We start from the raw sequence: 15,736 nt of genomic DNA, 5'->3' as shown, positions 1-15,736 counted from the left end.
CATGCCTGGCTAACTTTTTCTATATATTTTTAGCTGTTCAGATAATTTCTTTCTCTTTTGAGCAGAGACGGTGGTCTCGCTCTTGCTCAGGCTGGTCTCAAACTCCTGACCTCGAGCGATCCTCCCACCTCGGCCTCCCAGAGTGCTAGGATTACAGGCGTGAGCCACCGGGCCCAGCCCCTGACTTCGTTTTGAGTTGGATCTTACACTGATTCCTCAGCCCTGAAAAAAGTTCTCTGTGGTTTTATAACCTTATAATTTCCAGTAACAGATGTCTACTAGGATTTTCTACAGGCTCCTTCCACTATCTCCTTTTCTCTGTTCAAAATCCACTGAAATAGGGGAAAGATGAAGAAGAACAGGTCTTCAGAAGAAGCTGAAGAGCTCATCCTTGGACATGCTGAACCGAAGGCCCCTACTTATGCAACATCCATCTGGAAACCCCCAGTAGACAGTTGGACATGTAGGTTTGGAGTTCATGAGAGAGGTTGGCATTGGAGATCAAGAGTCGAAACTCATCTGCATATGATTAGAAGGTAAAGACGTAGAAAAGGAAAATTTCCCCAGGGAAAATGAATAGTATCAGAAGAGAAAAAAGGACCAAGGAGGGACCAATAACAGCAAGATTAGGAGGTGTCTAGTATAAGAGAAGCCTACTGAAAAAAGACCAGAGCGATAGGAAGAGAATCGAGAATGAGTCCTAACATGGAAACCAGGACAGGAAAAAAAAAAAGACGTGTTCCCACTATGGAGCTTACAATTTATTGAACCAGTTAGACCAAGAGGAAAATGTATCTCAAATTACAAGAGGGGTATAATCTAAGCCAAAAAGTTAGAAGATCTAGGAGTCTCTTTCTGGTTTTTATACTTTTGCACAATTCTTCTCCCAAGGCCTGAACTCTCTTTCCATAAAACAGGTAACTTAGAAATTAGTTTATTATATATAATAATTATATATAATATGTATAATATAATTGGCAGAATTATTTTCTTAGATGAATGAAGTTATGTCTATAGGATTCTTTGAAGTCATAGGGAAACAGGGCATTCTTATTTTCATTATTTTTTCACCATCTTTAAAATTAATAGCTTTCAGCATTTATTAACTTCATTCTAGACTGAAAAACAAAGGTAGTTCTTAAATTTCTTGGCCCCTAGATACAGCCTCTGAGGAACAAGTTTCAAATGACCACGATCATACAGCTACCCATATCAAATGTATTCACATTATTTTTCACATATGAAAATAAACAACCGCATTTCAGCAAATATAATGCTAATGCCCACATTTTAAATGTGAGAAATTTACACTAACCTTTCAATATTTTTGTTTTTTAGCCCTGCTGCTTCTAGAATTCACCTACTTTTAGAAAATATTGCCATGTATTCAAAATGCTTTTCTTGGCACTAATAAAAGATTTAGTATTATCATTTGCCTGGCCTCATTCAATAATTTAGCAGGTCTACCTAAGGAAATTTGCACATTGTCCTAGGGCACGGAGCATAAAACTGTCTGACTACCTTGTAAGGAATCTTCTGAGAAGTAGTCAGGAACTAGAGAGGGACACGTGAGTGTAGCTTTTTTTTTTTTTCTATTTTCCACCCAAGTTTACTATGATGTAAGTAGATATTTATAAAGCACTTTTCATAACACACTGATTGTTATTTATCTATGTAAGCTTGTGTCATTTCTATTATTGAGAGGTGCACTTAGTTTTCAAGTGCCTTGTATTATTTATGAGTGGTATTTTTGCAATGGCATCATCACCTACATTTATGACCACTTATTGATAAGAAACTTCTATTAGGCCTCTCTCTTTGCAGAGATGTCACTATCATTCTTTACATTTGAAATAATTTGGGGCCATAATAACCATCATTAAGTGGTGCTGAAGTTATGAAAACAAATCCTACCAACCTACAGATGGATGAGTAGAACAGCCTTATTTTCTTTGGGAGTTTTAAGCGTTTGGTGACCAACAATACAACAGAGGAGACAGCGTGTATGAATATGCCTTGTAAACTACAAAACACTCTATCATCATTGTTGCAGCAGTGACAGGACAGCTATTTAACAGAATTGAGTTTTCACCCCATTTTGAGTATACTGAGTATTTCACCCTGTTTTGAGTATCTGTCCTATGGTAGGTACTCATTGCATATCTGTTGAATGAATAGATGATTGAATGAATAAATAGACATTTTCTTCCTATAGACCTTGTGAATTGTGGGCCAGAGTACAGGGCCATTATGCAGACCAAGATGATAGGCCCAGAGATGATGAGAGGAAGCTAATTGGCAGAAGACAATTTGTCAGCAACATACGATATACCCTTGCTATTGCTTTTGGGTAATTAGGAATTGGATACGCATGTGTTTTTTGGGTAAGTGGAGATAAAATAATATCATCTTGCTCTATACTGCAAGAACATATTTTAGGCACGATGGTGACACAGTGAGTATTTCCCTTAGGCAGTGGTCAAGCTAGGCTTGCCTTACACCAAATGCCATGTTGGAAGGTCAAATTAGAATAACATTTTAATTTAAATCTTGGTGTACAATGAACTCCATTTTATTACACTGACATTTTATTCCATAGCCATATCTCTAGCTTAATATTTTCAAACTTCATATCTCTATGTGTGCTTTCTTTTTTTTAATTTTTTTAATACTTGCAAAGTTTTTAATGTAATGCCTGCTTTTTCCTAACTAGGTTTGTTTACTTTAAGTAACCCTCTTTCTGTAATGGAAAAAGGCCATGACCCTCGGAGTTATAAATGGAAGGAGGAAATAGGTCTCCCATTGCCCTAATTTCAGGACTAAACTCTCCTGAGAAGGCTTTGAACTCCACCCAAACTGCTAAGCGGATTCGAAAAGTGATGGACCTTTGACTTGAACCTTAATTATAAAGTAGCTCTAACATATTTGAAGTACCAAAAGGGAAAAATACAATTTTACAACTTTAAGCAGATAAGAGATGAGAGGTAGAAAGTTCACCTTTATGGTAGACTATCCTTTTTTCCTGTGAATTTCATGGGGGACAACATGCTGTTTCCGGTATCTATAGTGACAGAACAATGCATTCCAAACATAGTAGCTGCAGTGAGCCTGGCTAGGACCTTCAAGATGGTATCATTAACATGTAGAGACCTTGGTGGGGACGACCGGACAGCTGGGACCTCTCTCTGTGACCTCTGCCTCTATATGGTCTCTTAGCCTGATTTCTTCCATGTTGGTTTAGGGTTCCTAAAAGTTCAAAAGCGGAAGCCAGGCTGGGCGCGATGGCTCACACCTGTAATCCTAGCACTCTGGGAGGCCAAGGTGGGAGGATGGCTTGAGGTCAGGAGTTTGGGAACAGCCTGAGCAACAGCGAGACCACGTCTCAACCAAAAATAGAAAAAATTAGCTGGATGTGGTGGTGCGTGCCTCTAGTTCCAGCTATGTGGGAGGCTAAAGCAAAAGGATCAATTGAGCCCAGGAGTTGGAGGTTGAAGTGAGCTATGATGATGCCACTGCATTCTAGCCAGGGTGACAGAGCAAGACTCTGCCTTAAAAAAAACAAAAAACAGGCCGGGCGTGATGGCTCACACCTGTAATCCTAGCACTCTAGGAGGCTGAGGCTGGTGGATCGTCTAAGCTCAGGAGTTCCAGACCAGCCTGAGCAAGAGCGAGACCCCATCTCTACTAAAAAATAGAAAGAAATTAGCTGGACAACTAAAAATATATAGGAAAAAATTAGCCAGGCATGATGGCGCATGCCTGTAGTCCCAGCTACTCGGGAGGCTGAGGCAGTAGGATCGCTTGAGCCCAGGAGTTTGAGGTTGCTGTGAGCCAGGCTGATGCCACCGCACTCTAGCCCAGGCAGCAGAGCAAGACTCTGTCTCAAAAAAAAAAAAAAATTAAATAAGAAAAAAAAAAAAAGGAAGGAAGGAAGGAAGGGAGGGAAGGAAACAACCTAAGAAGTGGCACTCTCCTAAAAGGAGACCAGTGTCCCCTGCTTTCTGCTGCAAGACCAGCCTTGCAACAGGGAGCGCTAATGCGGAGGCAGCAGCTCTGAGGCCCAGGCCCCGCACTCAAGGCTTTCACATGCCGTGTTGCATTCCACAGCTCTCCAGTGCTGGCCTGTGTCCACAATCCTGTGCCACATTGAACCTATCACTCCACTGTTTTTTTTTTTTTTTAGTGTACCAATACAAAAAGCTGATCACATAGCCTCCTCAACCAGCAGGAAAGGTGGTGCATAAGAGTGTCACGTGTCAGGGTTTTCGGGGAGCCACTCGGGTACGAGACAGCAAGTTAAAGGGGGAAACGGAAGCAGATGCTACCCCAGAGCGCACAGCAACCCCCCTCCGCCCAGGTCTCTTGGTTTCACCTGTGATCCTCTCACTGCAGAAGCACAGAGCATCTCGTCTGGGGCCGGAAATCCCTGCTCTTTTCAGTATTTTGGAACATAGCAGAAAGCAGAATAACAATTGCCCAAGCTGTGTTTATTTATGCTGACAAGGGGCTTTTCCCCTCTCAGTGGCTGATGATTGGATGGTCTCAGCAATGAGGTCAAGCTTCTCATTCATGAATAAATATTTTAAATCCAAAGAAGCGGAGGTGATACTAACGGGAATTATCCATTCTTTAAACTTCCTGCAGCTCATTCACAGGTGCTGTTGACTGCGCCCAGGCTCTAAAGCCGGGAAAAGCAGAGGAGGGCTGCTTTATCCTCCAAGTGGAAAGGCAGCTGTCAGAGCCAAGGGTCCCAAGGCCTGGGCTGTGCCCCACCTTTGCTTGGTGACAGGCACTTATGACTTTTATCAGTCAGTCCTGGCCAGAGACAGATGCCACACCTGCACTCAGCAGTGGAGAAGGGGTTAACAAAAGGCCGTTCACAAAGGGGTGGGTGAGGTCGAGGGAAACCAAGAAGGGGTGCTGAGGCACCGTGGGGCTAGAGTATCACCCCAGTTCTGAAGAGATGTGGGGAGGGGAGTTGCAAAGCCCAGAGAGAGCAGCTGAGAGGAGAAACTGACCAGTAAGACACGTAGCCAACATGAAGCTCAGCTGGAAGGGGGCCAGGCGGCTTAACACCCCAACGTCTGATCTCCTGCTCTTACCGCCATTTTCCTAACCCACCTCGAGCACAGGGCATCAGGGATCTTTGCTGAGAGAGTTCATAAAGATCAACCTGAGGAATCACAGAGCAGGGAGCAAAGTGGATCAGGTGGGACGGAATGGAAGATACTGGCACAGCCTTTTGCCCCTCATTGCGGAGTTGGGGCTCCAGGGGAGCAGCGTCTGCCCGGGGAGGGGACTTCCTTCCCGCTGGGCATAAGGAAACCAAGAAGAAAGTAAGTCCCTCAGCGGTACTTCTGGAGAAGGTCAGTCCAGGCCCCCACTATGGTCGAAGTAGATTTAACCTCCCATTTTCTTTTCTGCTCCTGAAGCTTCTGGCTTCCCCACCGCTGCTTCGCACAGTGGTCCTGCACCCAGCTTTGCTGAAAACAATTCACCTCTATTTCTGGTGGTAACTAGGATACTGCCAACCGTGTCACCATCATCCAGCCCGTATGTCGGTTCATGAGGCCACCATAAACTTCGTTTAAAACTCTGTCTCGTAGAGGCTTTCAAATTAAACCAGGAAGCACCAATAGAGAAATTAAGAACATGCCATTAAAAAAAAAAAAAACCCACACAGTCACTGACTACACCAGCGGTCGGTACCGTGTTTATTCTCGGTGCCGGCAGGAGGCTGAGGTCATGTTTAGCACGGTGGTGGCAGATGAGGGCATCATGGGAGGTTGCTAACTGCAAATTTCTCTCCGTCTCTTACTCAGAGAAAAAGTGGCCTTCCCCCCACTTAAAGCAATTGCAGGTACTTGAAACCTCCAAAAAGAATGGTGTAGGGGCAAAAATCTGTCTTCTAAAAAAATTTTGATAATTTGTTGGATTTTTTTGCATTAATTTTGACTTGTTAGAATATTGCATTAAAAGACCATTGATCCAAATGATGGAATGTTCGGGGATCCCCTTACTTGGGCACCCTCGTCCCAGCCCTGCAGGGGCCTCAATTTATAAAATGTCCTGGTAAGAGTCCTTCAGTGAACTCACCTATTGCATTTTGAATAGGAATCATTTAAAAATGTTTTCATATAACTTTTCAGGAACATAGCTAGCATGTAATAAAAAGTAAAACCCTCCTGTATTTTCTTTCTTGATGTTTCAAAGCCCAAGGCATTTGCAATCAAGTGACACAGGGTCCCCAACTCCCAGGTTGTCACTCCTCCCGTTGCAAAATACTCTCTCAACCAACAGGCACTCTTTATTCTGAAGAGAAGTTTGTTTAACCAGGAGTAGGAACTAAAATTCAAGTTGTATAAAAACAACACTTTTTTTTAAGTGCCAGCTTTTAACTTCTTCCTGTCCTCTGCTATTTATTCAAAGTGGGTTTTTTTTTGTTTTGTTTTGTTTTTTTCTTTTTAACAAACTGGTCTGACAGAAACTGCAACTGCAGGAAGCTGGAGCCAAAAATGAATAACTACGTTGAAAAAAAATAAATGGGTTCAGCCCTTAACGAGCTGAACAGGCTCACAGGGAGTAAAACCGGGTTCTCTGCAGTGGAGCCACCACCTCCCTGTCTTATCACTGAAAATCAAGCCCTGGCACTTAACCCCTGACCCCCGACCCCAGACTTTCCATCCTAGCAGCCCTCCCTACTTCAACCCCAGACCACAGCTCAGAGATGCCTGGTTTCACTCTGCCTCCTTCTTCCTGGATGGCCTGAGCAGGGGCCTCACGCCAGCTGGGTGACACAGAGCACAGGACAGAATGACGAAGGTGGCCGGGACTCCCAGCTGCTTGGCAGGCATGTGGAGAGGTGCAAATGGATTCTGTCCGGCAGCAGAAAAGGCAATAACATAACTTGTATTTCTACTTGCTTAAAAAAACCCAAACAAACAAAAAACAAACCTCAGGTTCTACTTGGAGATCTCCAGACTGGCTCCCGGTTACTCAGCTGAGTGTTTAATAACACCCACGCCCTGCCCAGCCCTGCCCAGACACCTTCCTGGCCCATATCTGTCCGATTGTTTGATGTGCCGGTGCCGCCTGCAGGGCCCTGGTACAGGGGCTGCTGGACGACTCAGTGGGGACCTGCTTCAGTGCCCGCCGGAGCGCTGGCATCGGCTCTGGCCTGGGTGCATCCTGGGCCTTTGGACTAAACTGGCCGCTCCCCCGGAGGCAGAGGTCCCTGCACCAGCAAATGCTGGGATCGCATCCCTTGGAATGGGAGGAACAGCCACAACCAACTTATCACTAGTCAGGAGAAGAGTGATGGTAAGAAGTTCAGAGAGGAAAGATATAGTGATTTTTTTTTTTTTTTAAGGGCTGGTCAAGTGAAGCAGTGGGAGTGGAGAAGGAACAAAGGAATCTGTAACTGGTTGTGATCAATTAGTCGCAAACATCACCGCACATGGACCAACCGTGATCTTAAAAATTGCTGTTACAATGTCTTTCTTTTCCAAAGCTTATGAAAACATATGACAGTAGGAACACATTTTTAGGGCTGCTCACAGGGTGTTGGATGGGCTGGTGCTGTGAAACCTGACCTACTCCAGCTTCCGCTGGTACCGGCTGTGAGTGACCACAGCAGACCCTGTAAAAACCAACCCAATCCCCTCAAAAGACAACCATCATTTTGAAGCACTTTATAATTTACAAAACTTTCATATTCATTATCATAGCTGATGCTCGGAGTGGCCTATAGGTTGCCAAAGCAGATCCCAAAGTTTTGGGAAGTAAAATAATTTGCTCCAGGCAAGTGACACTTCTTGGACTCAAAACTGAGACCTTCCAACTTCATAGTTCATGCTCTTTCCACACCAGAAAAGAATTATATGAGAAATTTTTGCACGACATATATTAACTGCTCAATTAATATTCGTGAAACGCATGAAACAAAAGAAAGACATAGAGCAGGAATTAGGACTCCTTTAAGCAACCAAGGAAAGACAATCCTATAGTGGGACGGAAAACAGGCCAGAATCCCACCCTTCCCGCTGGGACAGACACTTTCCCCACCTCCCTTCCAGACGTCAACCTGTTTTCTCTCCCAGTGGCCCAGTCCTGTGTAACGAGGGAGGGGACACAGGTGGTTCCTCCATGAACGGGCTCTGGGTCCGTGTGTTCTCATAAAACAGTTTCTATTTTTTTGGGGTTACAGGTAGGGAGTTGGATTTGCCTTTGTAGCTGGGGGTGGGGTCACGGAGAACAGATGGGTGAGCCTTAACTAGGGTTAATTGTAGCTTTGGTAAATGGAGAAAACACGCCTAGGTAGGTTTCTGATGCAAGAGTCATTCTCCATTGAATGCCTGTTGCTTAGCTTTAGCTCTCTGGGGGGCGGGGGGAGGCAGGAGAGGCGACCTGGACCGCTGACCTGACCTTCGTTCCCGATGCCGGGCGGTTGGTGACACGCTCTCCAGTTTCTCTCCTGTTCTGCCAGGCCTGAACATTGGAAGACTTTTCTGAAGACTAGCAGGAAGGCAGAGAAGGGTTTATTTCAAAAGGGGGACAGTCACTTGGGGAGCTGAATGGTCAGAGAAGTGAGTTGGGAGGTCTCAAAGAGGTGAGGTGTGTTGAGAATCATTTCCCTCATGTTGAAACCTTCGGGGGCTTCCCGCTGCCCAGCCCCTCATTGTAGCGCACGAGGCCCTGTACGTCCCAGCTCTGCCTCTGCCTCCCTCGCTGCCTCTGCTCAGCCATGCCGGTGCCCTCCGGTCCCCACGTGCCAGCCCCCTCTGTCCTGCAGCCTTTGCTGTTCTTCATGTATTTGGCTTCCTCTGACCTTTCAGGTCTCAGCTTAGAGTCATCCTCTCCCAGTGGCCCTGCTCTTGCCTCCTTCTCTATCTAAGGTAGCAGCCTCACCCCTCTATCCTCCCAGACCCCTCACCTGCTGTCCCCTCCCTGTTTCCTCCCTTGCACTTCACAGTCTACAACATTCTCGTATGTTTAGTCGTTGCGTACTGATTGCCTGCTTCCTAACCGACCCGCCTGCAAGCTCCATGAGGGCAAAGGACTTGATTCTCCCACACGCCCGCATGTCCCCGGCTCTCAGCGCAGTGTCTGCCCAAGGTGGGAGTTTAAGAAACATTGACAGAAATAGTCTCCCTGCAGGGCGCCACCTCACCTAGTTGCAGAAGGTTCATCTCGGCTGTCAGAATGGTTTGCAAACTCTCAACTCCTGTCTTTGCTCTCCTACCCTAGATTTAACCTTCTGTCCATTAGGAGCCAAAGACCAAATTTTAAAAAGGCCTCCCTTGAGTCTCGCTGAGGCCTCGCCCCTGGTGCACCGAGCACACTGAGGGAGCAGATGTTTTTGCAGCTGGTGAAACAACCTGTTTCCCAAGGGTGTGCCCTCTCTCAGGTCGGACGGGACACGCTTTCAGTGCCTGCCAGGGCACGCTCCTCCAACAACGGAGGCGCTGTTCGAGCTGCCTGGGCGGAGCCCCGGGAAGACGGCAGCCAGGGGCGTCCATGGGAAACGACCAGCAAGTTCAGGAGAGACGCACGTGGAAAAACAAAACTCTGCAGTAGGAGCCAGCCCAGTGCTGGAAATTCCGCTTTGAACGCGATCCCAACAGTTGAAAGCCAAGAGAGTTGGAAAAAACAGAAAAACTCTCATCCACACGTGCATTTTTCGCCGGAGCCCATGCCTGGTTTGACCATCAAGAGCATCAGCTCAGGGAGAAAAAGGAGGGGAAGTGGAATGAAGATGGCGAGGCCACAGACAAGGGAGGGAGGAGGGCCACTGTGGAAACGCTTCCTGATTCTAGAGGTTGATGGTCTCAGGAGTTTCCCTGGGGTCTCCTCTGGACCCCTCACCCAGAGAAGGAGAAGGAGAACTATCTTTCCATGAGGAAGTCACAGCCTGATGGCCAAGAGCCCTGGGTTCTAGTCCCAACTGTGCTACGCACTTTGCTAAGTGACCTTGGACAAGCCACTTCATCTTGAAACTCAGTCTCCTCTTCCATGAAATGCAAAATTCAAATTTTTTTTTTTTTTGAGACAGAGTGTCGCTTTGTTGCCCCGGCTAGAGTGAGTGCCATGGCGTCAGCCTAGCTCACAGCAACCTCAGACTCCTGGGCTTAAACGATCCTCCTGCCTCAGCCTCCCGAGTAGCTGGGACTACAGGCATGTGTCACCATGCCCGGCTAATTTTTTCTATATATATTTTAGTTGGCCAGATAATTTCTTTCTATTTTTAGTAGAGACGGAGTCTCACTCTTGCTCAGGCTGGTCTCGAACTCCTGACCTCGAGTGATCCACCCGCCTCGGCCTCCCAGAGTGCTAGGATTACAGGCGTGAGCCACCGTGCCCGGCCTCAAATTTTTTTAATGTGGTAAAATGTTCATAGCATAAAACTTGCCATTTTTACAATTTTCCAGTGTAAAGTTCAGTGGCGTTAAGTACATTTGCATTGTTATTTAACCATCACCACTATCCATCTCTACAACTTTTTTCATCTGCTCAAATTAAAATGCCATACTCATCAAACACTAACTTCTCAATCCTCCCTGCCTTCTACCCCCTGGCAACCACCATTCTACTTTCTGTCTCTATGAACTTGACTACTTTAGGTACCTTATATAAGCGCAATCATGCAATGTTGTCCTTTTGTGACCGACTTACTTCACTGAGCATAATGCCTGCAAAGTTCATTCATGTTGTAGCATATGGCAGGATTTCCTGCTTTTTTAATGCTGAATAGTATCCCATTGCATGGACATATACATTTTGTTCATCCATTCATCTGTCACTGGACACTTGGGTTGCTTCCACATTCTGGCTATTGTAAATAATGCTGCTACGAATGTGGGTATATAAATCTGTTTGAGTCCCAGCTTTCAATTCTTTTGGGTATATATCCAGAAGTGGAATTGTGAGTCATATGGTAATTCTATGTTTCATTTCTCGAGGAAACGCCATGCTCTTTTCCAGGATGTGGCCGCACCATTTTACATTCCATCAGCAGTGCACAGGTATTTCCAATGGGAAATTGAACTTTTATTAGCAGAGAATCCATTCTTTGGAGAAAATATTGCAGGAAGCTCTATACACAAAAGACATTAGAGTGGAGGCTCCAGAAGCAGGGGGAGGCAAGGAGCCCAACACACCCACCAAGCATCTCTGTGGAACAAAACGAAAACCAGATAACACATTCTTTAAGTGTCCTTCACACATTAAGCATCTATTATTCTACATCCAGGTGACACATGGAGCAGCCGAGAGGTGCAAGGCATATTTTATGTGCGTAGGCATTACCCGGTCCACAGAGGAGTTGATGAGACTTACAAGACTCCTCTATGGAGTCAGAAAAGGATAAGACACTCACAGTGGAGACTCTCAGGGCAGAGGAAGGTGGGTGACAGGGCTGTGTATCTGACGTATAAGCAAACAGTCCCTGCCTGTGCCCACAGGCTGTCTTAGTCTGTGAGTATCGCAGGGGAAGGAATGTTGGAGAAATCCAGGGGTAGACAACTCTCTGCACACATGGGATCTCCAGAGACAAAGGAAGGCAACACTGTCTATGTCATACACACCTCCACCCAAAGCCACACCACCAGACTCAGAGAACAAAGGGAGCAAGAATTTATTTTGAGCACAAAAAAAGCACGTTGAGGAGGCAGAGTTAGTGCATCTAACAATGGACTCAAATCACACAAGCCTAGGTTCAAACTCTATCTCCACCACCTGCTAATCCAGGGCAAAAGACTTAACTTCTTTCAGCCTCCATTTTCCCACCTACAAAATAAGGGTGATGCTAGGAATTGCTGTGAGGACAAACGGAGACGGTGCATGTAAGACACTTGACCCAGGGCCTGGTATCGTGAGTGCACTGTCAATATGGCAGCTACTCTTACTGGAATTGTATTTCGGAGGTGCCCGTGCTGTGTCTGTCTTTTTCATCCCTCTATTCCCAGCACCTAGCAGAGTGCCTGGCTCATAGCAGGTGTTGAATGGATATTTGTAGACTTGAATTGTTGACATGCCCTGTGTCACACTCCCTCTGACAGTGGCAGGTGACAGGGTTGAAAAGCATGAGGTCAGGCTGGTTAAAGGTGTTGCTCACTAGGAAACGCCTAAGACTACATGCTCATGGGCTTTGATGAAATCCAAGCTGTGGAATGGACGTGGCCATGACCACCCAGGTCAAGGCCCTCTCTCGAGCTTTCCCTCATGCCCTCCCCTCTGCAAAGGAATGTGTCTCATACCATCCCCACCTTTCCAGCCAAAAATATGAAATGGTAAGTGAGATGATAAATTACAACAAGAGAGACATCAGTCCTCCAAAATTCCTTTCAAATCAACTACTACTTATTGTACATTTAACACGCACACCTTTAAGGCTCTTTGCTGGGCACTGCAGGAGATTCAAAGCTGAGCAACGAAACACCTCTTCTCTCAAAGAACATATTTTCTAATAAATAGGTGGCGCATGGATATACGGTACTATACGAAAAATGATAGACCAAGAGGATCAAATCAATGAGACAGGAAATGAAAGAGGAGAGAAATCATACTTAGCGGCAATTATCTGGAGATGCTTCTCAGGGGAGGGGGTCTTTTCTGCTGGTCTCTGATTTTGGTAGGTGGCGGGAAGGGGAGCTGAGGGAAATGGAAGGTTCTAGAGGCGCGGGAATGGCAGGGGTAAGAGGCGTGGGGGCAGAAGAGCGTAGAGTGCTTGGCTGATCCGTGAGTTGTCAGTTTTAAGTAAGTCACACGATACACGTAGGACATGTCTATAAGGAGGGCTTCGGGGGTCTTGAGGTCTAGGCAAGTAAATTACAGGAAAAGGGGAGCAACAGAAATTTGAGCAGGAAAGTGGTGGAATCAGACTGGTATTTGGGAGGATGAAACCGGCAGTGGCCTGTGGAGTGGACTGAGGTGGAGAGAGACAGGAGGCAAGGGGTGACTTTGCAGTCAGGCGAAGTGGCTTAGGGCAGAAACGATGAGCAAAGTGTTGGCAGCAGGAATGGCAGTGCCTAGGGGAGGCTTTGCTGAGGCAGCTACTGCGGACAGAAGGTAAGAGTCCATTGTTTTGTCTTGAAAGAAAATGAAGTTTAATTCACGTTTCCTGAATCAGTTCTCACAGCCTCCCTGTGAACAGACCCAGGCTCAGAAGCAAAGTGTGCTGTCAGTGGGCTTGGAGGGCTGGGAGCATCTGTCACCTTCCCTGGCTCCCGTGTGCTTTCTCCCCACTCACTGCTCCCAAGGAAACACCTGGGTGAGCCCGATCGGGGAAGAAAGATTCCCTAAATGTGTGATAATAAATGTGTTGTTTTGAACTACTATGTCTAGAAGTAATACCTTATGCAAGTACAGCCATGTGCCAAAGTGGGAACCTGGGAAGTGGATTAGGGGCAGAGGTTCAGCTCTAGGACAGCGGGTGGAGGTGGGGGAGGGCCACTACAGAAGGGGCGTCCTCTGGTCCCACCCTGGCCTGTGGGGACAGGAGAGTGACTTGGGCTGAGCCCTCAGGGACGAGATGGCTGGGGCTGTGTTAGTACTTCCTGTTTCAAGTGCAGACCAGTCTGGGAACACTCAGTTCTCACCGTGCGTCCCTGGCCGCCCTGCAGCATTTGAGTGTGTACCTTCTGGAAGTGCCCACTTATCTCTGTGACACCCATCTCTTCGTTTGTTTATTCCTTCATGCAACAGCTGTGAGCCGGACACTTGTCTATGCAGAGTGGACCCACCGTGAATGAGAAGAAACCGCCCCCACACAGTTAGTAGTTTCTTCTGGCTTCATTCCTGCCTTTCAAATTGCTCTTCCATCTCTGTCACTGGCTGGTGTTTTCTGTGCTGTTGTCCTTGTTCCTCATTTCTTCTCGCCTTACACAGTCCCCCTGGGTGATTCCGGGCTTAGTGATTCCCCCATCACGACTCATGAACTAAGTCTACATCTCCAGCTCAGAACTCGCAGTGTCCAACTGTAGGTGCTACTTACGTATTCCACAGACGCTACAAGCTCAACATGACCAAAATTTAACTCATTTCCTTTACCCCTTCCTCCTCCTGTCCTGCCCAAACCTTCCTCTTTTCCAATACTTCCTCTCCTAAAATATGGGAGTCGCTCCAGTTCTTCCCTCCTGGACTTCCCTGGCCTCCTCCAATCTCACCAAGTCTTGTAGAACTTTCTGGGTGCCTGTTTCCTTTTCTTTGCCATCTCTCTCATGGGCTCCTTTTAAACTTGTATCTTCTTTTACCAGGTCTGACCTTACAACCTTTAAACTGATGTTCCTATCTCTACGCTCACTCCTTCCGTTCTATCACTCACACCGATGCCAGGGTGAGGTTTTCAATGGCTCAAACCCAACAGTGCTGGCTCCAGTTGTTCACGGGTAAAGTGCATGTTCATCAGTTTGGTGTTTGCAGCCCTTCGTGATCTGACCCTGACTCCTTCTCTGCCTCATCTCCAGCTACCTCCGTGCACAAACTCTATGCTCTAGCCGCACAACTTGCAGTCTTCCTACCACACTGTGGCTTGCTCTCTTTTGCTTGGGAGGCCTTCCCTCGACCTCATCTACCAGGCGAACTCCAAGCCATCCTTCAAGACTCAGCTCAAACATGTCTTTGACCTCCTCGGGTAGAATCAATGTCCCCCACTGTCCTCTGCATGACCTTTATTATAGCATTTTTCACACCTTATTTGCATTCAGTTTTCTGAGTCAGTGTCCTGGACTCTCTACTTGCCTGCAAACACCCTCTGTTTTCATCTTCAATTCCAGCCCACCTGGATAATCCAGGCTACTCTCCTCATCTCAAAGCCCATCCCCTAAGCCGATCTGCAAAGGCCCTTTTCCATGTAGGGTAACATATCCACAGGTTCCAGGGAGTAGGACGTGCACATCTTTGGGGAACCATTATTCTGCCTGCCACAAGGATTTGAGCAATGGAGCAATTGCTCACAATCCAGCTGAGAATGGATCGCTCCAGCTGCTCTGTTGGAAATAGCTGGGGGAGGAGGGGGAGGGAGGATGAGAGGAGAAGCAGGAAACTGGTAAAGAGGCTAATGCAACAATTCAGGGGGGGAATAATGCTGGCTTAGATCAAGGAGTGGGTGGCTCTGGAGGAGAGAGTCAAGCCTGGGCACTGTGACAGTACGTTTCATGTGTCGACTTGGCTACAGTCCCGTTATTCCACCAAACACCAATCTGGGCGTTGCTGTGAAGGTATTTCGTGGATGTGATTAGAGTTCCCAATCAGCTCACTTTCAGTGAGGGTGATGATCCTAGATTCAGGGTGGGCCTGATGCAATCAGCTGAAAGGATGAAGGAGCCGAGCATCCCCTGACGAAGAAGAAATCCTGCCTGTGGACAGCAACTTCACTCACCCCCCGAGTTCCAGCATGCCCTTCCCAACAGCCCAACCAGCCCCGCAGTTCCTTGCAGTGGGTCTCTTGATATGGATCTCCTACTGGTTCCGCTTCTCTGGTTGAACCCTGGCTGGGTCAGATCCTGAATAGATTTTGAACGTGGGGCTGACAGGCGAAGCTAGTGGATTAGAAGCGGGATGTGAGAGAGAGGAGTGGAGGATGGCTCCCCAGTGTCTGCCCTAAGCAGCCGGAAGGACAGCTCACATGTCTCCTCCAAAGGCAGGAATCACTCTAACCCAAAGTCTCCTGACGGTGAAGGAAGACGCCCGGTTTCCCCCAGGGAAGCCCGTCCCTGAAGGGGCACGTGCCCAGGCAGGA

Source organism: Lemur catta, chromosome 19 (genome assembly GCF_020740605.2).
Source record: "Lemur catta isolate mLemCat1 chromosome 19, mLemCat1.pri, whole genome shotgun sequence".
In the NCBI taxonomy this organism is placed as follows: domain Eukaryota; kingdom Metazoa; phylum Chordata; class Mammalia; order Primates; family Lemuridae; genus Lemur; species Lemur catta.
This window is presented reverse-complemented; position numbering follows the sequence as displayed.